General features: G+C 39.9%; 1 long non-coding RNA gene across 1 annotated transcript in view; it reads left to right on the top strand.

Moving 5' to 3' along the window:
* The window catches only part of LOC124554118, a 28121-nt gene extending 22093 nt beyond the window's left edge, over positions 1-6028 (top strand). The window contains exon 3 of the long non-coding RNA XR_006968249.1: positions 5937-6028. This is a non-coding gene — a long non-coding RNA (uncharacterized LOC124554118). The remainder of the gene's footprint in view (positions 1-5936) is intronic.
* The last annotated feature ends 16657 nt before the right edge of the window (positions 6029-22685 follow it).

Raw genomic sequence — 22685 nt, 5'->3', positions numbered from 1 at the left:
AAAGAAAAAAAACCTTATATTTCGGTTTCTTCCTACTTGTTTGTAAACCGAAGAAAAGTGTCTTTCTGTTAAGCTCAGTGGATGATTATTGCCTGTTCGGTGTTGATATTTTATGCTTCAATGATACTCTTCCAGTATCTCCCTAATTAACTGCAATTGAAGTTTTGCCATGGATATCAGTTCTTTCCTTTCGTGTTTATAAAGACAATAGGCATTTCACACACAGATGTCCAGCAAGTGAAAGAAATGTTTGCGATGCCATTGCAGAGATTTGAGTGTTGATTCCACAGTGCTTATAACCGTGTCAGCTTTATCAACTGCACCCATTGAATTATTATAATCCAATATGCATACAGGTATTTGGATAACTTTTACTATATCAAATTCATCTGAGTGCATGGTAGAAAGCATATAAACTTCTTTTTTATCCATCCACTTTTTGAATATTAAATTTTTGCATGATTGACACGTTGCCTGTCCTCATTTTAATCGTTCACCAGTTTTAGGCATTCCTTTCCTTCTCTTTCTTATGGTCACGCACACGTTTGTGCAATTATTGTGTAGCTTTCTAAATAAAGCTGCACTGAAATACCAATTATCTATGTGAACGGTATGGCCCTTTCCTAAATAGGGCTTTACAAGCACTTCAACTATCGCTCCTGACTTTCCAGTATCCTTATTTTTGGTATCCACCAGGGCAGATGATCCCATGTAAACAATTAAATCTTGCACAAATCCTGCCTCACAGTCACAGAGAAAAAAAGATTTTATTCCAAATCTGTTTCTTTTTGACGGGATGTATTGTTTGAAAGACAGCCACCCTTTATAAAAAAAAAAGTAAACTTTCATCTATGCACAGCTTTTGGAATGGCTGAAACGACTAATTTTTTTTTTGCAATAAATCAGTGATGATGTTCTGTATTTTGTATAACAATCATTGGTAGAACCGACATCATGGTTGAAATGCAGCATTCATAGTAATTTGGAATAGTGGTCTCTAGCCATTACTTCTCCAAAAATATTGCTTCACAGAAGCACCTTGCTTATAATAATTATTAGAGAGCGGATAATACTTGCTCAGTGTTATCTTGTGTGTGTTGTTGTGGTCTTCAGTACTGAGACTGGTTTGATGCAGCTCTCCATGCTGATCTATCCTGTGCAATCTCCTTCATCTCCCAGTACCTACTGCAACCTACATCCTTCTGAATCTGCTTAGTGTATTCATGTCTTGGTGTCCCTCTACGATTTTTACCCTCCACGCTACCCTCCAATGCTAAATTTGTGATCCCTTGATGCCTCAGGACATGTCCTACCAACCGATCCCTTCTTCTAGTCAAGTTGTGCCACAAACTTCTCTTCTCCCCAATCCTATTCAATACCTCCTCATTAGTTACGTGATCTACCCATCTAACCTCCAACATTCTTCTGTAGCACCACATTTCGAAAGCTTCTATTCTCTTCTTGTCCAAACTATTTATTGTCCATATTTCACTCCATTTAAATACTCTCAGAAATGACTTCCTCACACTTATATCTATACTCGATGTTAACAGATTTCTCTTCTTCAGAAACGCTTTTCTTGCCATTGCTAGTCTACATTTTATATCCTCTCTACTTCGACCATCATCAGTTATTTTGCTCCCCAAATAGCAAAACTCCTTTACTACTTTAAGTGACTCATTTCCTAATCTAATTCCCTCAGCATCACCCAACTTAATTCGACTAGATTCCATTATCCTCGTTTTACTTTTGTTGATGTTCATCTTATATCCTCCTTTCAAGACACTGTCCATTCTGTTCAACCGCTCTTCCAAGTCCTTTGCTGTCTCTGAGAGAATTACAATGTCATCGGCGAACCTCAAAGTTTTTATTTCTTCTCCCTGGATTTTAATACCTACTCCAAATTTTTCTTTTGTTTCCTTTACTGCTTGCTCAATATACAGATTGAATAACATCGGGGAGAGGCTACAACCCTGTCTCATTCCCTTGCCAACCACTGCTTCCCTTTCATGTCCCTCGACTCTTGTAACTGCCATCTGGTTTCTGTACAAATTGTAAATAGCCTGTCGTTCCCTGTATTTTACCCCTTCCACCTTTAGAATTTGAAAGAGAGTATTCCAGTCAACATTGTCAAAAGCTTTCTCTAAGTCTACAAATGCTAGAAGCGTAGGTTTGCCTTTCCTTAATCTTTCTTCTAAGATAAGTCGTAAGGTCAGTATTGCTTCACGTGTTCCTACGTTTCTACAGAATCCAAACTGATCTTCCCCGAGGTCGGCTTCTACCAGTTTTTCCATTCGTCTGTAAATAATTCACATTAGTATTTTGCAGCTGTGGCTTATTAAACTGATAGTTCGGTAATTTTCACATCTGTCAACACCTGCTTTCTTTGGGAGTAGAATTAATCTATTCTTCTTGAAGTCTGTGGGTATTTCGCCTGTCTCGTACATCTTGCTCACCAGATGGTAGAGTTTTTTTCAGGACTGGCTCTCCCAAGGCCGTCAGTAGTTCTAATGGAATGTTGTCTATTCCCAGGGCCTTGTTTCGACTCAGGTCTTTCAGTGCTCTGTCAAACTCTTCACGCAGTATCGTATCTCCCATTCCATCTTCATCCTCTTCAATTTCCATAATATTGTCCTCAAGTACATCGCCCTTGTATAGGCCCTCTACATACTCCTTCCACCTTTCTGCTTTCCTTTCTTTGCTTAGAACTGGGTTTCCATCTGAGCTCTTGATATTGATGCAAGTGGCTCTCTTTTCTCCAAAGGTCTCTTTAATTTTCCTGTAGGCAGTATCTATCTTACCCCTAGTGAGATAAGCCTCTACATCCTTACATTTGTCCTCTAGCCATCCCTGCTTAGCCATTTTGCACTTCCTGTCGATCCCATTTTTGAGACGTTTGTATTCCTTTCTGCCTGCTTCATTTACTGCATTTTTGTATTTTCTCCTTTCATCAATTAAATTCAATATTTCTTCTGTTACCCAACAGTTTCTACTAGCCCTCATCTTTTTACCTACTTGATCCGCTGCTGCCTTCACTACTTCATCTCTCAAAGCTACCCATTTGTCTTCTACTGTATTTCTTTCCCCCATTCCTGTCACTTGTTCCCTTATGCTGTCCCTGAAACTATGTACAACCTCTGGTTTAGTCAGTTTATCCAAGTCCCATCTCCATAAATTCCCACCTTTTTGCAATTTCTTCAGCTTTAATCTACAGTTCATAACCAATAGATTGTGGTCAGAGTCCACATCTGCTCCTGGAAATGTCTTACAATTTAAAACTTGGTTCCTAAGTCTCTGTCTTACCATTATATAATCTATCTGATACCTTTTAGTATCTCCAGGATTCTTCCATGTATACAACCTTCTTTTATGGTTCTTGAACCAAGTGTTAGCTACGATTAAGTTATGCTCTGCACAAAATCTACCAGACGGCTTCCTCTTTCATTTCTTAGCGTCAATCCATGTTCACCTACTATGTTTCCTTCTCTCCCTTTTCCTACTGTCGAATTCCAGTCACCCATGACTATTAAATTTTCGTCTCCCTTCACTACCTGGATAATTTCTTTTATCTCATCATACATTTCTTCAGTTTCTTCATCATCTGCAGAACTAGTTGGCATATAAACTTGTACTACTGTAGTAGGCATGGGATTCGTGTCTGTCTTGGCCACTATAATATGTTCACTATGCTGTTTGTAGTAGCTTACCCGCACACCTATTTTTTGATTCATTATTAAACCTACTCCTGCATTACCCCTATTTGATTTTGTATTTATAACCCTGTAATCACCTGACCAAATGTCTTGTTCCTCCTGCCACTGAACTTCACTAATTCCCACTATATCTAACTTTAACCGATCCATTTCCCTTTTTAAATTTTCTAACCTACCTGTCCGATTAAGGGATCTAACATTCCATGCTCCGATCCGTAGAATGCCAGTTTTCTTTCTCCTGATAACGATTGCTGCACCATATCATTAACTCATTGAAAAGACCTACACATACAAACAATGTACAACATTAGTTATCTGGCAAATACGTACATACAATACAGTACACTTTAGTTTCGTCACCTTCCACAGAATTAAATGTCATTTCTTTGAACTCCATTTTTTGTTGTGAACACTCTCCAAGTGGTATATCAGTTCTTGCCTCTGAGAGCATCAAAACGTATTGCACTCAGTACATGTCATCTAAATAACAAAGAAAACGGGTTTTTGCTTAATATCTTAATATCATACTGTGATGGAAAAGGAACGTGTAATCAGAATTAATGCACTTATTCATCCATCATGTTTAATACTGCCAATTATGAAGCAGAATCTTCAGGGATGTGGAACAACACAGTGAAGGTGCAGTGAGAAACTAGGGCCTGCATTACTTAAATATCTAAAATACGTTATTTGTGCTTCATGAAACTAGTGTAAAAATTCAGGGGAAAGGCCGCACCTCCAACTCTTCGTAAACGGTCTATCCATAGGGCCTACACCACAAGTGACACTTTACTTTGCTTAAGTGTACTAGTTACCTGTTAACTGTCAAAGAGTTTTACAGCAGTTCTGGCATTAGCCTCCCACGACTTGCCTAGTAATTAACCCTCTCAACCCTTTCATTTATAGCCTTAGCTTGGACCCATTTGTGGGCTTTTTGTGATACGTGAACGTTTCTGCTCAGTCTGCACTGCACAGAGGGTACTGCAGACGTTCACACCGGTGATATCTCCATAACATTTTTGCTAATATAGCACACTTGACTATAAACCAGCCATCTGGTTACGGCAGTTACATTATTACAATAAGGTTCACGCAGCATTTAAATGGTGACTGAGAGGTAACCAACATTTCTCCTACCTTTCCAGAAGCAGAACTGTGTCTCTTCATGTGTTTGTTTACGTCTGTCACCAGCTTATCATAAATATGTAATATTTCTTTCCTAAGCTCTACTTGTATATTCTTGCGATGCTTCACCCCCATACATCACACAAGCCTGCCACACCACCAGTCTGTGCAACATCAGCCATGGTGTAACGTACGGCGAGAAATCAAGAAAAGCACAACACATACACACACACCAAGATAGCTCCTGGGAAAATCATAACAACGAAGCGTTCAAAGATCTACATACCGGTAGCTACAACTAACTGGCTCTTACGGCCAACCAATGAGACATCGGTGCCAGTTGAAATAGCTATGTATAATGCCTTGTGGCTGTAGAAGGTGTAATGACAAGCGGCTCGCAAGCCCTGAGGAATCATGGGGTCAACAGAAGCGTCCGATTCCACCTGTCTGCATTGACGTAAGGGTGTTGTCGTGGGTGATGTCATTATGCCATGGTGTTTATGAGTTGGTTGTGTTTGTAGATGTTGTCTTGTTGTGTTTCATGGTGCCCTCCCGTGTGTGTTTGTTTGTTTGTTTTCTGCAGTTGTCTCGTTAATTTGATGGAAGTTTTGGATGGAGATGTTATTGTCTTATTTATACATATTTTTATGTTTGTTGCCATGTGTATGTAGCAACATCACAGGTGCCATATTGGAGATGCTTAGAATAGCCATTTCTGCCATATTGATGATGTCATGGGTCAAAGCAGACAGCTGGAATCTGACACTTCTGTAATCCAGGGATCATGACGTCATCTCTCCCGCTAGTCAATATCGCTGGCAGTTTTCAAACCATGGATTTCTTTGAACCTAGCCATCCTTTGCAGAAGCAGCTCGCAGGCCCTCAGGAATCATGACGTTATATCATGACATGAGGTCATCTCTCACGCTAGCCAGTATCGCTGGTAGTTTTTGAACCCCAAATATTCTTTGAGCCAAGCCATTCTTTGTGATGCTGTGTGGGTGTATGTACAATGCCAGATTTTGTGTTGCATGTGCGATAAAGCATTTCAGTTATGGAAAACTTTGTATCCTTCATTTTCCTTGTGTGTGCATATAGAGCCAAATATGGAAGTTACTGTGAAGTGCCTGCAGGATGACTGCAATTTTTTTTCAACGTCTTGGCAAATTTGAGAACACATGCTGCAAAAGCATATGCTTGCAGAGGAGAAAGGAAAGCTTATATTCCAGACAATGGATGGTAAGTAACTTCGTATAATAATTTTATGATGTGCAAGAAAAGTAAAGTGTCTGGTAAATCTACAGAATTTCCTTCTTTGTGCCTATAGTATTCTGATGCACTGTGTTACCCTGTAAAGTTTCTTTCAGTACAACTATGAGGATTATTTGTGGTAACAGCATATTATCATAAGAAATGGCTTCGGTATTTAAGTTGCAATCTTTGTAACTTTTGTTGGTCAAAATTTGTGTAGTAACTGTATTCTAACTTCAGTATCACTCTAATATTTTGTTTCAGTAACATGTTCCTTCACACTTGAAAATTTCTGAATGTTCAAAATGACATCAGTGACCATAGTCAGTATTTTTACAGTAAAATTGCTTTGAATTGCAGTGACAGAATCCAGATTTGTGAGTGGTGTTACCTATTTTTGTAATGGATGTTTCAGAGTTTCTGAAGTGAAAGTCCAAAGAAGAGAAGACAGCAAGAAGTAGCTATTTGTGTTTTTCATGGTTTATAGGCCTACTGGGGAAACTTGTCATTTAAAAAGATGAGTAACGCATCAAGCTTGGTACCTGTATGGTGATGCGGAAATCTGAGCATTGTTAATAAAGAAATTAATTTTGTGTTTTTTTCGTTTGATTCCTTTATCGTGTTGCCTATAGTTCACAAAATTTAATTGAAATACCAAGTTGATAATTTCAACATAAATTGGACTATGCACATAGCTGTCTCTAATGGCTTTGCTGCTTTTCTCAGGTAAAGTATGATTATTCACTAGTCCTTCAGTTTGCATGTTTCTAAATCAATTGTGGCAAAAGAAATCACTGACTCAAAGCATAATTTGCTTGGTACACATAATTGGAAATTGCTTATTTAGTTGTAATTTTACATTTTTAAGCATAATTTGCTTGGTACACATAATTGGAAATTGCTTATTTATTTGTAATTTTACATTTTTAGATTATAGTATTCTCTGAGAGTTTATCTTGCTGCCTTTCTTGGGTGTGGTTTTTCTATATTTAACAAGTTTACTGATATGGTTAATGACATGTTTCACCACCAGGTAAGGTATACAGCATTAAGCGTGCTGTGCTGTTGTCGCTGGTGGCAGCAGCATGGTAGTCAATGTGTTAAGGGGGGATTTGGGAACATGGAGAGTAAAGTATATGCATCTATAATAGTCTTGGCTAAAAACATACAGCTAGAATGCTAATTACTGTTTGAGCAATTATCCTTTAGACAGTTAATATCTTATGCTAAATATGTATTAAAACTGAATTCGTAAACAACTTTCTAGTCATTTAATCGTTTGGCTTTGTACAAATTGAAATAAAAATACTGCAGACCCAAAAATCGCCTGGAAATGGTAAGGAATATCAGATACAAGTAAGTATTTTTGCTCAGTAAGAATAAAGTGTAAAAATGCTGCTATCTGGTTATTACCATGAGACCACTGCACACAAAACAGGGCAGTGTAAGACTTTGTTCCCTAGTTCTCATTGGCTGAAGCAACTAAAACGAAATTTCTGAGAAATGCGGAAACTTTGTTATCCGTATATCCCCAGAATGATTTAAAATTTTTGCAGTGAAATGGCACTGATAGTGCATAACATATTTTGCAACTGAGACTAAGTACTTAAAAATTGATGTGGGGTATGTATTTCAAGACACACTTGAGAACCAAACCTGACATTTGTATTGACACACAAGTAAACACATCTGAAAGGCACACTGGGTTACACAAGCATTAGCTGTAGGTATGGAATGGGTAATTTACTCAGAAAACTTGCTGTATGAATTTTATTGTAAAGCACACTAAAGTTAAGGGAAAGATGCAGTGCACCGATGAGATACACTTGGATGGGCATGAATTGGTTTTGCTTAGATATATGGAAAATTAACTGTAGTATTATATTGACATATTTGGTGCAGTTTCCTGTGATAGCAACATGTGTGAGGTGCAAATTTGTGGACAGGAGAGATTACATTGAACCTGTCGTGCATGGTGCACTTTTAGTTGCAGTGCAAGGATGATGACATCAAGATTTGAAAATTAGGGGCCTAGAAATGAAACTCTCATCAGTTTTAATATTTAAAAATAAACATACATGAAAATTGACGCTTAATTAGGACTTTCAATTAAATTGCAAAAATTTTGTTGTTTTGCACATTAAGTGCAGCTGACACTTACAAGCACAGGGTTAGTGGCTTATGTTGACATTTATAAGTGTCGGCCACAGCTAACATATTGAAGATTTTAAAGTAACAAAGTAGTTGTTGACATTCTGATATTAATGGATAACAGTAAGAACCACAGCAATGAAATGATGTAAATTACTTAAACCAGGAGTTAAACAAATGTACATAGTCATCACACCCACTTCGTAGTCACTGCATATTTGTGTGCTATAGCTAAGACAGTAACCTTTTGTTTTCTCGTCTGATCTGGGACACATGTCAGATCTTACTTGTTTTGCTAGATCAACTCCCGGTTTACAAGTTTCACCTTTCAGAATTTTGGTAATTTGTAGTCCTACCTCCTGTGGAAAGTGGGGTTGATAGCTGTCTTTTCAGATAGGGTCTCATCAATTGCCATTTAAGGAACTTTAAGCAAAAATGTGATTATTCAATTTTCTGTCAGTGTAAAATATACCACTAATGTATTTACCAGAGAAATATTCATGATGGCACAGAAGAGTGAGAGTCCATCTTCTGGAGCACCTGCTGTGTGGAGTAAATTGTGCACTTCACATCCAGTGGTGCATCAATTTCTTCTTAAGTAGTATCACAGTACTCTACTATCTCAGGCTGTTTATTGTGATGCTCAGTGGAGCAGCATTATGCCTTGAAGATACTAAACTAACAGCCTTCTTAAGCTTTTGGATGTAATATATCCAAAAACAAACGACTTTTACATTTAGCTGTCAGGAACTCCTTTGGAATCTTTCTTTTTATTATTATTGTGTGTGGCCGTTTTGTGTCCTCTTCCCAGTTTGACATGTACATCTGATAAGCTTAATGAGGATATTTATGGTTACAAACAAAAACTAAAAAATTAAAAAATGTGGTGACTATGCAAATTTAGATAACACACAAGTTGGAATTAAATCTGCAGATATGATCCATCAATCCAAATACAGTTTCAAGATTATCCTCCAAAACTTTACAAGCTGAGGAAGTAAGCACAAAGATTTGGACATCATAGCATGTGTAAATAAACCAGATGTTTCAGGTATTACAGAGCACAGGTATACCAAAAAAGAACCTTATTATGCACCCATTAACAAAGCATTTCTGCTCATCCTTTAACAGGGAGATCAAGCCTTAAGGTGATGAGGCAAAAGTGGCAAAAATTAGGGCCCCAAAGATGTAAGTTCTTTAAGTGTTGAAGGTGACACTGAACTTTCTGCAATTAACTGTAGTTGTGAAAGGACACACAATTTTGGATATAGACAGACCTCCATCTGCAAGTACAGATACTGTTTTAGCTAATCTCCATCGGTTGCTTGTAGAGAGAAATAGTAAACACTCAGGGAAAATTGCTGGGTAATTATGCTGATATTTGTTCAGTCTTGTTGTTGTTGTTGTGGTCTTCAGTCTTGAGACTGGTTTGATGCAGCTCTCCATGCTACTCTATCCTGTGCTAGCTTCATCACCTCCCAGTACCTACTGCAACCTACATCCTTCTGAATCTGTTTAGTGTATTCATCTCTTGGTCTCCCTCTACGATTATTACCCTCCATGCTGCCCTCCAATACTAAATTGATGATCCCTTGATGCCTTAGAATATGCCCCACCAACTGATCCCTTCTCCTAGTCAAGTTGTGCCACAAATTTCTCTTCTCTCCAATTCTATTCGATACCTCCTCATTAGTTATGTGATCTACCTATCTAATCTTCAGCATTCTTCTGTAGCACCACGTTTCGAAAGCTTCTATCTCTTCTTGTCCAAACTATTTACTGTCCACGTTTCACTTCCATACATGGCTACACTCCATACAAATACTTTCAGAAACGACTTCCTGACATTTAAATCTATACTGGATGTTAACAAGTTTCTCTTCTTCAGAAACGCTTTTCTTGCCATTGCCAGTGTACATCTTATATCTTCTTTTTAGTCTGAGGAAATCTGATCTCACAAAAATCAGTTTTCACTCTTACGAATGATGAGTGGCACACACAGATCTGTGTGCACTGATATGTAATACAGGGTGCCCTCAGCTTTGTACTTTGCTGCCTTCGTTTGTTGATTTTTGTATGTAAATGGCAAAATACTGCTCCCCAAATTCAAAACTAGTTCTGTATACTGATGCTACATCCATTGTGTGCAGGCATAAAGATCACTATGAAACTGTATTACAAATTATATAGTTCAGTATTTAAATGAAAGTACTCTCATTGTCAACACAAGATAACAGCAGTAATGGATTTTAATCCCACAAGACATATTTTGAAATTCAGCTGTGCTGTGGAACTGATATTGCCATCAAAGCAATATATATCAAAATCATGGGAGTAACAAAACTGGGATACATATGTTCACTCACTGGGAAGTAAACTGGCTTAAAATGTATTTGCGATAAATATGTAGAGCAAATACCGAAACAATACCCATGTATTGTCTGCTTATCATATGTCAATGTATCGATTAGAAGTATTGGATGCCAAACATGAGCAAATCTTCATAAGCTTTTAAAGTTGGAGTAGAAGGCTGTAAGAATAATTTGTGGTCCAAAACTAAGAGACTCGTGCTGTGTTCAATTCCCTAAAGCTGGGATATTAACTGTTATAAATTTGTACACTGATCAGCCAGAAAGTTATAGCCACCTACCTAATACCCTGTATGATCAGCTCGGGCACGGATAACAGCAGTGACGCATCACAGCACGGAAGCAGTGCAGCATTGGTAGGTCTGTGAAGGGAGCTGACAACCCGTATGGACACACAGGTCACCTAATTCCTGTAAATTCTGGGGAGAAGTGCAATGAGCTCTGATGCCACTTCCAATCACTTCCCAGATGTGTTCAATCGAGTTCAGGTTTGGCTATTTAGGGAGCCAGCATACCAATTAGAACTCGCCACTGTGTTCCTTGAACCACACCATCACACTCCTGGTGTTGTAACATGGCACATTATCTCGTTGAAATATGGCTCTTCTAACAACCCTACCACAACAAAGGTCAAAATTTAATAATGTTTGTGGTGTTGCTCACGCTGCTAAATACTGCATTTTCGGGCAACAACAAAGCCACTGGATGAGTATCTCGGTTTTACACTGAATAAAGGCATTTTCGTATAGGCCTCATTATGTACTTTTAGCATCATTTAATAGAAATGCTTTATTATCCAGGATTGGTTTTAAGTTATTTCTTAAATAACTAATGTAATAAATTAGATCTCAGTTGAAATCAAACAGTGGAAACTTCAGGCTGGAATAACAACAATATGAGGAAAAGGCAGATCGCTGCTCACCATCAAGAAGACATGTTGAGTTGTCAACAGGCAACACAAAAGGACATGAAGCATTACCTTTCTGCCAAAGCCTTATTCAGAAAATTAAACACACATACACAGTCATTCATTCACTGTGTGTGTGGGGGGGGGGGGGTGTTTTTGTCTTCCTCTTTTAAAACAAAGAAGGCTTTGGTTTAAAGTGTCTTTTTATTATGCCTGTCCTGTCTGTAACTCAATGTGTTGTATTTTTAGTAACTAGTAATCTGTATTTTCCTTATATTGTTGATACACATCTTAGCTGTTAAGGTGAAAGGCTCTCTTCCTTCAAGTGAAGGCTCACCTACAAGTAAATTACTTTTAAACCTGTGCCTTATTGTATCAAAGTTTGTTGTAAAAAATGTCCATATGTGTAGCCCTTTGTTATGAACTCATGAATTAAGCAAAATTATCTTTGTATCATAAGATGATGAATAAAGTTCTTGTCATTATAATTACTATTATTATTATTATTATTTATTTTCTTTCTCAGACGTTATGTCTAGTTAAAAATGGAAAGTGACACAGATCTTGATCAAGCATGACTTCCTTTTAACTGTACGGTATATGTTACATTGCATTTAGGAACTTCCGGGTAATTGAACAGGTATCAATAATTACAGATTTCTGTAGTTGCATGTATAAGTTTGGATGTAGCTGTATTGCGTTGATGTACTGGTGGCTATTGTGTGGTATGACCCCTGTAGTTGATAGTACAATCGGTATAATGTCAACTTTACCCTGATTCCACATGTCCTTGACTTCCTCAGCCAGTTGGATGTACTTTTCAATTTTTTCTCCTGTTTTCTTCTGTATATTTGTTGTATTGTGTATGGATATTTCGATTAGTTGTGTTAATTTCTTCTTTTTATTTGTGAGTATGATGTGAGGTTTGTTACGTGGCGTTGTTTTATCTGTTATAATGGTTCTGTTCCAGTATAATTTGTATTCATCATTCTCCAGTACATTTTGTGGTGCATACTTGTATGTGGGAACGTGTTGTTTTATTAGTTTATGTTGTATGGCAAGTTCTTGATGTATTATTTTTGCTACATTGTCATGTCTTCTGGGGTATTCTGTATTTACTAGTATTGTACATCCGCTTGTGATGTGACCTACTGTTTCTATTTGTTGTTTGCAAAACTGCATTTATCTGTTGTGGTATTGGGGTCTTGAATAATATGATTACTGTAATATCTGGTGTATTGCAATCATGAATCCTTCTGTCTCACTGTGTATATTCCCTTTTCTTAGCCATGTGTTGGATGCGTCTTGATCTATGTGTGGCTGTGTTAGATGATAAGGGTGCTTGCCATGTAGTGTTTTCTTTTTCCAATTTACTTTCTTCATATCTATTGATATTATGTGATCAAAAGGGTTGTAGAGGTGGTTATAAAATTGTAGTGGTGTAGCCGATGTATTTATATGAGTGATTGCTTTGTGTATTTTGCTAGTTTCTGCTCGTTCTATAAAGTATTTTCTTAAATTGTCTACCTGTCCATTATGTAGGTTTTTTATGTCGATAAATCCCCTTCCTCCTTCCATTCTGCTTAATGTGAATCTTTCTGTTGCTGAATGTATGTGATGTATTCTATATTTGTGGCATTGTGATCGTGTAAGTGTATTGAGTGCTTTTAGGTCTGTGTTACTCCATTTCACTACTCCAAATGAGTAGGTCAATATTGGTATGGCACAGGTATTTATAGCTTTTGTCTTGTTTCTTGCTGTCAATTCTGTTTTCAGTATTTTTGTTAGTCTTTGTCTATATTTTTATTTTAGTTCTTCTTTAATATTTGTATTATCTATTCCTATTTTTTGTCTGTATCCTAGATATTTATAGGCATCTGTTTTTTCCATCGCTTCTATGCAGTCGCTGTGGTTATCCAATATGTAATCTTCTTGTTTAGTGTGTTTTCCCTTGACTATGCTATTGTTCTTACATTTGTCTTTTCCAAAAGCCATATTTATATCATTGCTGAATACTTCTGTTATCTTTAGTAATTGGTTGAGTTGTTGATTGGTTGCTGCCAATAGTTTTAGATCATCCATGTATAGCAAATGTCTGATTTTGTGTGGGTATGTTCCAGTAATATTGTATCCATAATTTGTATTATTTAGCATGTTGGATAGTGAATTCAGAGCAAGGCAGAACCAGAAAGGACTTAATGAGTCTCCTTGGTATATTCCACGCTTAATCTGTATTCGCTGTGATGTGATATTATTTGAATTTGTTTGGATATTAAGTGTGGTTTTCCAATTTTTCATTACTATGTTTAGGAACTGTATCAATTTAGGATCTACTTTGTATATTTCCAATAGTTGTAGTAACCATGAGTGAGGTACACTATCAAAAGCTTTTCGGTAATCAATGCATGCATAGTGTAGCGACCTTTGTTTAGTTTTAGCTTGATATGTCACCTCTGCATCTATTATCAGTTGCTGTTTACATCCTCATGCTCCTTTGCCACAGCCCTTTTGTTCTTCATTTATAATTTTGTTCTGTGTTGTATGTGTCATTAACTTCTGTCAACTTTAATGCAGTATTTCGGACATTACACAACAGTTTCTCCTACTCATCTGCGTTATATACGTTTTTCTACATTAGAGCTAGCTGCCATTCATCACACCAACTGGAAACTTTGTCTAAGTTATCTTGTATCCTCCTAAGGTCACTCAATGAAGACATCTTCACATACACCACAACATCATCAACAAACAACTGCAGATTGCTGCGCACCCTGTCTGCCAAATCACTTACATATACAGAAAATAATAGCAGTCCTATCACACTTCCCTGTGGCACTCGTGATGGAACTCCCGTCTCATCGTTGACAATGTACTGGATTCTATTACGTAAGAAGTCTTCAAACCACTCGTGTATCTGGGTACCTATACTGTATGATAGTCATAATCCGATATGAGTGATGGCACTGCAAGCCATGCTGGACAGCAACACTAATATAGCCTATGAATGCAGAGATTGTCATCTTAGCATATGCCATCTCCATGTTGTCATCATGATGTAATTTAGCCAATCATGGGCCATCCACTGGGCGTAAAACTGTGAACCTCACCACTTTTGTGACAGTCACACTTAGTCCATGCTGACGGTGATTGAGGCTATCTGAAAATCTTGGGATTTTATACAAATTTGATGTGGAAGTTTAACGTAACATTTTAGCCACATGAGTCAAATTAATGTGTAAAACTGATAGCTCAGCACCTTACAAAACTCTCTTCAGTGTCCTTGGGAGTCTCACCTACATGTTAATATATTTACTCACTAATAGTATTTGTTGTTAATAACAGGGGTAGTTTTGCTATGTTCAGTGAAATGAACTTGCAAAATACTGGAAGTAAAAATATTGTTCATGTAGACTACACATCCCTGTCTATGATTCAGGATAGAATTTTATATTCTAATACAACAGTCAAACAGGTTGCTACTAGGTACCAGGCAGAAAACTGGAAATTCTAAGATATTAAAAAAATACAAAGTGAAAAACTACTTTATTAGCCTCTCCTTCTATAATTAATTATAATTAAAAATAATGCTTGGATTCAAGGATGCATATGCTGTTTAACACTACAGTTCATATTAAACAGGATTTTAATGTTACTGCAATATGTGAGGCTGACAATACTCATTGTAAAATTATGAAATGCTTTGTGTGAAGTATGAGATAAGAACAGCACTAGAATAAAATAACATTTCTAATTTTCAGGTCCATTAGTTCCTTCCTCTGGGAAGATGGATATGTTTTGCAAGATTGGGAATGAGGGGAAGACCACCCATGTAGAGCACTTGTGTGACCCATTCATGAGTGCTTACCTAATGTTTGGATATCCACCAGGTCAGATTAAAGCAACACACTGAAGTGACTCGAAGGTGGGCTTCTAGATAGGTTACCAATAATTTCCATTATGGATCGACGAAGGTTACCGATAGGTTCAAATAATGTGCGAGTATTATAAAGATGCTTGACAAACTAATATGAAAATGGAGGGAAGACAGAGTTCTTTTTCTACAACACTACTGAGAAAATTTAGAATATATGAGAAATCAGGGCTCGTATGGAAGAATATAGATAGCCTTTCTTCCCTCACTCTACTTTTAAGTGGAACAGGAAAGAAAATGATTTGTAGTGGTACAAGATACCCTATACCATGTATCATTTGGTTGTTTGTGTAGTATGTATATACACTCCTGGAAATTGAAATAAGAACATCGTGAATTCATTGTCCCAGGAAGTGGAAACTTTATTGACACATTCCTGGGGTCAGATACATCACATGATCACACTGACAGAACCACAGGCACATAGACACAGGCAACAGAGCATGCACAATGTCGGCACTAGTACAGTGTATATCCACCTTTCGCAGCAATGCAGACTGCTATTCTCCCATGGAGACGATCGTAGAGATGCTGGATGTAGTCCTGTGGAACGGCTTGCCATGCCATTTCCACCTGGCGCCTCAGTTGGACCAGCGTTCGTGCTGGACGTGCAGACCGCGTGAGACGACGCTTCATCCAGTCCCAAACATGCTCAATGGGGGACAGATCCGGAGATCTTGCTGGCCAGGGTAGTTGACTTACACCTTCTAGAGCACGTTGGGTGGCATGGGATACATGCGGACGCGCATTGTCCTGTTGGAACAGCAAGTTCCCTTGCCGGTCTAGGAATGGTAGAACGATGGGTTCGATGACGGTTTGGATGTACCGTGCACTATTCAGTGTCCCCTCGACGATCACCAGTGGTGTACGGCCAGCGTAGGAGATCGCTCCCCACACCATGATGCCGGGTGTTGGCCCTGTGTGCCTTGGTCGTATGCAGTCCTGATTGTGGCGCTCACCTGCACGGCGCCAAACACGCATACGACCATCATTGGCACCAAGGCAGAAGCGACTCTCATCGCTGAAGACGACACGTCTCCATTCGTCCCTCCATTCACGCCTGTCGCGACACCACTGGAGGCGGGCTGCACGATGTTGGGGCGTGAGCGGAAGACGGCCTAACGGTGTGCGGGACCGTAGCCCAGCTTCATGGAGACGGTTGCGAAAGGTCCTCGCCGATACCCCAGGAGCAACAGTGTCCCTAATTTGCTGGAAAGTGGCGGTGCGGTCCCCTACGGCACTGCGTAGGATCCTACAGTCTTGGCGTGCATCCGTGCGTCGCTGCGGTCCGGTCCCAGGTCGACGGGCACGTGCACCTTCCGCCGACCACTGGCGACAACATCGATGTACTGTGGAGACCTCACGCCCCACGTGTTGAGCAATTCGGCGGTACGTCCACCCGGCCTCCCGCATGCCCACTATACGCCCTCGCTCAAAGTCCGTCAACTGCACATACGGTTCACGTCCACGCTGTCGCGGCATGCTACCAGTGTTAAAGACTGCGATGGAGCTCCGTATGCCACGGCAAACTGGCTGACACTGACGGCGGCGGTGCACAAATGCTGCGCAGCTAGCGCCATTCGACGGCCAACACCGCGGTTCCTGATGTGTCCGCTGTGCCGTGCGTGTGATCATTGCTTGTACAGCCCTCTCGCAGTGTCTGGAGCAAGTATGGTGGGTCTGACACACCGGTGTCAATGTGTTGTTTTTTCCATTTCCAGGAGTGTATATCAAAATACGGAAGAAAATTGTGGCTGTCTACTACATAAAAAATATTAGTTGAAACTGACCGAAAGCTTCATGATTTACTTAAAATGTTTTGTTTCACATTTATCTCTACCTGATACACTCTGACAATCAGTGACTTGCAACTATAACAATCATACAATTTGGAGATCTCAGTATTGCTTAGATACTATTAAAAATCCCTCATTCATCTCTTTTTGTCAAAAGATCACATAAAAATAAACTGGTTTTGAAGAAAACATGATTGACATATAGCTGTTTGTTTACAGATCAACAACGATCTAAATTTAAGCGTATCGGTAACACAGATTGGGTAAGAGCACATATCTGAGCTAGAGTACTATATTGGATTTCATGCCCCCCTGTCCCCTTCTTCCTTGAATGCTTGGCTGGAGTAACAAGTTTAATTGTAATATAGCCTGAGGTCTACATTCGGTTGAAAAGTGATAACTAGAATTGTGGAACTCAGTGGATGAGAAATAAAGGTTCTGATAACAGACAGATATCTGTGTTTGCCTAATACTTTGTTTGCGCCATATTTAAATGCACTTTCCCATAACTAACACATTTTCATAATAAAAAATAAAGCTACTAGGTCAAGCCCAAAAACATATATTAGAAAATAAGCAAGCATCCGACATGTGTTTTGATGCATATTAAGTACAGATATCATACACAAACTGGAAAAATGTAAGAGGCATTTCACTACATATCCCTTACATTTTATCCATTTTCCCACATTTGCTACTGCTTCTATGGGTGCAAAGACAAATTCTTACTGTAAATGTCTGAGTGGTAGTTACATTAGTAAGCTGCACTTAATAAATTAAACATTGTCCTGAATGCATAATATTTGTTATACTATAAAACTCTCTGCCATTCAACCAATAATTCATAATCATTTGGCTTCAATCAATCACGTAAGACTATTATGTAACTCCAACGATATTGCGGATTAGTATGTCACCTTAATCGAGATTATTCACATTCAAAGATTGTTTCTACATTTAATTCTTTTTATGGAAGCCTCGTTCAAACAATCTGGAGTGGCTTGACATTCCAAAACGACAACTGAAACAAGTCTGTATAAAGGCTGTGGCCAACAGGTGATGATGTCAGATATGTCAACATAGCTGCTTACAGGTCTAGATACCAGGCAACACTGTCACGCTTTCTGACGACAGCAAGAAGCGATTCCTGCAGGCTCGCGAGACGCAATTCTTACACGTTTGTGCTTTACTGGATGTCTCACGATATACAGCATATGCTTCAGCGTCCCCTGCCAAATGCCTACTATCAACATACAGTGTCCTTTTGTCTGACTACCTGTGCACTTTCACAGCATCCCTAGTGTCCTATTGAAAACCATCACATCCTCCATTGCCTCGTCTGAGAAGCAACAAATTACTGCGAACACTGTCAGGTCATACGGAGCTGAAGGCACTGTCAACCCAGACTTACTTTCGGCTGATTCCAACTATGCTGAACCTGACACTTCCCCAGTGTCTACTCACGATTAAGTTTGAACTTTCTCTGCCTCTCATTCTCAAATTCATGTTTTAACACGAGTAGTCACTGTATTACAGCAGCAACTGCATCCACACTAGTAGTAGCTAGTGTTTCCACCATTTGCATACTCTTACTTCTACCGCAATTCAATTGCCAACTGCTATGAAAAGAAAACTTCCCATTTAACCCTTCTCCACACACACTAAAGTCTAACCACTAATTAATTCTTCTGGTGAATCAGTGCTCATCTAGAATCTAGACTGAGTACAGCTACTAGCCAGATGTTCAGTTTGCTTACACACAGAACAAGTAGCTACTACAGGTCTGCCACACTGGAAATTGTGCCCGGACAAATTACAAAATGTACAGCTCACTGGCACAGGGCATGCAGAGGTATACAGACAAGTTTGGCATCGATTTACATTCTGCTGAAGAATACACAGTGCCTCTGTCGATCCCTATGACGGTGGTGCAATACGTGTACATGTGCCGGCACAAACACCAGTGCTGGAACTGCTGCTACAGCACCTGGCTACTCCATCCTTGTCATGAAATGACTACTGTCCTGGACTGGGTGGCACGACCAGCAGCACGTGTTGGCCGAGTCGAAATCCCCAGGCTGCTCTCTGGAGCTCGGCTGGTTATTCCCTCGAGCATTCCTTGCGTTCACCATATATAGCACCGAAGTATAACAGCCGGCATCCGTCACTGTAGTAAAGCCTCAGCAGCTCCAGTCGCCCACTCGGGGCAGCTCTTTCAGTGACAGGACAGCCTCAAATCGGGGAGGCCACGATATCACATCCCAGCTCCGCCCGTGCAGACAGTGGCTCGCAGTCTGTCGGACGGTATCGCCCAGAGAGCAAAGGACAGCTGCCCCCTGCTGCCCACACCTCTGCAGTACGAAGTTTGGGACCTGCCTCGTCACGACTGTGGCACATCTCTATAGCAGAGCTGACAGTTCATTCAGTGGGCCAGTTGCTGAAATTCATCCAGACGGTTGTTGCGGTTGGCCTGCAACAATCGTTACTCTCTCTGGTTCCAGACACAAAGTTTGGTGACATGACTGCTTGCTTTGAGCCTCTGGGCTCCCTTATTTATACTCCTTTCCTTACACCTCTGGCATAGTCTCTCTGGAGGGCACGAGTGGTACGTTCCTTAATAATTATGCAGTTGTAACTGCAACATATGGGTTTTCATGCCATGTCAATGCCCTTTATTCCACCTTATCACTCCACATCTGTATCCAAATTTGTTTATAGTGTCTGTCAGGCTATGCATCCTCACCTGTGAGCAGTGTTGTAATCATGCCTTGCAGAACTGCTTTTTTAGTAACAACATCGCTAGTGTTTGCTACCGGGCGTGTCCATCAGTATGTTAACTTCTACTTTCTGGCCACAGTTGTGTAAAATTTTCAAGTATTTCCCAGATCAATGCCTATACTTTTTTTTAAGCAGCAATTCTTTCTCCTGCCGATTATGGTTTCCAAGAAAATAAAACAGCTACTGATACAAAATTTGAATTTCTTGATACTGCTCTACATATTTTTGATGAAAAATTCCCAGCTGTAGGTGTCTTTCTTGACCTCACAGTGGCCTTTCATGCAGTAAACCACAACATACTCTTACAAAATTTGGATTTGCATGGGTAAGGGGCACTGCCCATGGCTGTCTCAGCAGTTATATTGAAGACTGAATACAATACGTCCACATAAATAAAATCAATCACGACTCCTAGAAGCAGTCACTTTGAGACAAGTCATTAAACATGATGTGCCATGAGGATCAGTTTTTAGTACCTCATTACCTCTACTTGCCCCCACATACCCACTAGTAAAGCGTTTCCATTTGCTGACTATACTGATGTCCTTACATCAAATACAGATGAATCTATCCAGTCAGCAGTAAAAAGGAATACAATCCAACTAGACTGATGGCTTGAAGTGAATGGACTGGACTTCAGTGGAAAACAGACAGTATGCCTAACCTTCCACACCATTCAGAACAGAACTCTCCAGGCTCCAACAGTAACACTAAGTGACAGTAACGTCGAATTCTTGAATTCACCACACCAAATTCTTAGGGATCCACATGACTGACACACACACACACACACACACACACACACACACACACACACACACACACATGGATAAACGACATCAACGCAGTGTGCGTTTTGTGCTTTTACCAGTGGGGGGATGTCTTAGGGGGTTAGTACAATTACATATGTTACTACCTTGGACCGTGGCGTTACCCATGGTTAAACAGTTATTTATAATTAGATGTTAGTGCCGAAACTCACTACTCACGTGTATGCATTATCAGAAAAGCCATCCCTTGTTATATCTTTAAAAGTACATTATAGGTAAAACTTATTTACAAAATTCTTCTACACACAGGTATACTACGGGAATTAAAAAGTAAAGCTGTGAACACCGGGCGTGAGTCGTGCTTCGGTAGCTCAGATGGTAGAGCACTTGCCTACGAAAAGCAAAGGTCCCGAGTTCGAGTCTCGGTCGGGCACACAGTTTTAATCTGCCAGGAAGTTTCAGTTCTTGACATGATATTCTGAAATTAGGTTTTTCTGTCGTATGTTACCTAGTTTGTTGATGAACCCACATGTTTGCTCTTAATGTGTCATACAGAATTTATGCTCTCCGCTGCAGAGTGAAAATCTCATTCTGGAAACATCGCCCAGGCTGTGGCTAAGCCATGTCTCCGCAATATCTTTTCTTTCAGGAGTGCTAGTTCTGCAAGGTTCGCAGGAGAGCTTCTGTAAAGTTTGGAAGGTAGGAGACGAGATACTGGCAGAAGTAAAGCTGTGAGGACTGGGCGTGAGTCATGCTTTGGTAGCTCAGATGGTAGAGCACTTGCCCGCGAAAGGCAAAGGTCCCGAGTTCGAGTCTCGGTCGGGCACACAGTTTTAATCTGCCAGGAAGTTTCATACCTTGAATCTCAACTCCTTTATTGCGTCGGCTGTCCGTTTGGCAGAATGTGGGCGAGCGTTATGTTGCTGCAGGATGACACCTCTTCACAGTTCTCCTCGACGTTTGAATCTGATTGTAGGTTATAGTTTCGTACGCAACACCTCACATCCATCATACAATACAGACCTGGCTCTAAAGCCTCATTTACGTTGGGGCGACGTCTTGTAGCATGCTACAACAGGCAATATCTTGCGGCGTATGTTGCATGCGGCAGGTTAATTTATACCAAAGCAACATAATTTGTGCCACACGTGTGTCGGTCTCGCAGTATAAAGGATGATACAGTATCGCAGCGTCGGCCTACTTGGTGCTTGCACATGCAGCTAACAACGGAAATGAAAACCAAAGAAAAAGAAAACGATGGTGGAAGAGAAGAGTACTTAAAGAAGATCCACGAAATAGTATCCCAGGAACTAGATGCAGACGATGGTGCGGTATTTAGTAATGTGTTCTCTCGTCCCAGGCGCGATAGTCCGCGCCATACCGTTGCCAAAATCTTGCCTAACGGTAAATGTTCGCACAGGTACCGGGACGGTCACCACCCTGTGTCAGGGCCCGGGGTGGGAATTTCAGCCCCCAGCTCACCCAACTCTGCGGTACGACTGCTGCGGTATGACTGCCACACTACTTCCCTCGCAAGCTCGCAAGAAAACGGATGACACACCCTAGACGAAAGCAACAATGACGACATGGGAATGATGGTTTAGTTCTAAATGTTTTGAAATGGTTAACTACTACGTAACACTTCTTCAAAATTAATAAGGAAACACATTAATAGTATTAATAGTAAGACTGTATTAAAAACTTTCAGTGTTCAGATCCACAAATTTAAATTACATGTAAAGTTTTACTCCAGTGCGTGGGAAATGAACATCCCAGGTTGGGATGCATAAATTACAGCCAGAGGAGGGGATGGTCTGATACAGAGGGGATGAAATCCCCCCAATCCCCCCCCCCCTGCAAATCGCACACTGCCTCCTGGAATGCAAATGAACAC

This window comes from Schistocerca americana, chromosome 11 (genome assembly GCF_021461395.2).
Source record: "Schistocerca americana isolate TAMUIC-IGC-003095 chromosome 11, iqSchAmer2.1, whole genome shotgun sequence".
NCBI classification, from domain to species: domain Eukaryota; kingdom Metazoa; phylum Arthropoda; class Insecta; order Orthoptera; family Acrididae; genus Schistocerca; species Schistocerca americana.
The sequence above is the reverse complement of the archived record's forward strand: the minus strand, read 5'-3'. Positions and strand labels throughout refer to the sequence as shown.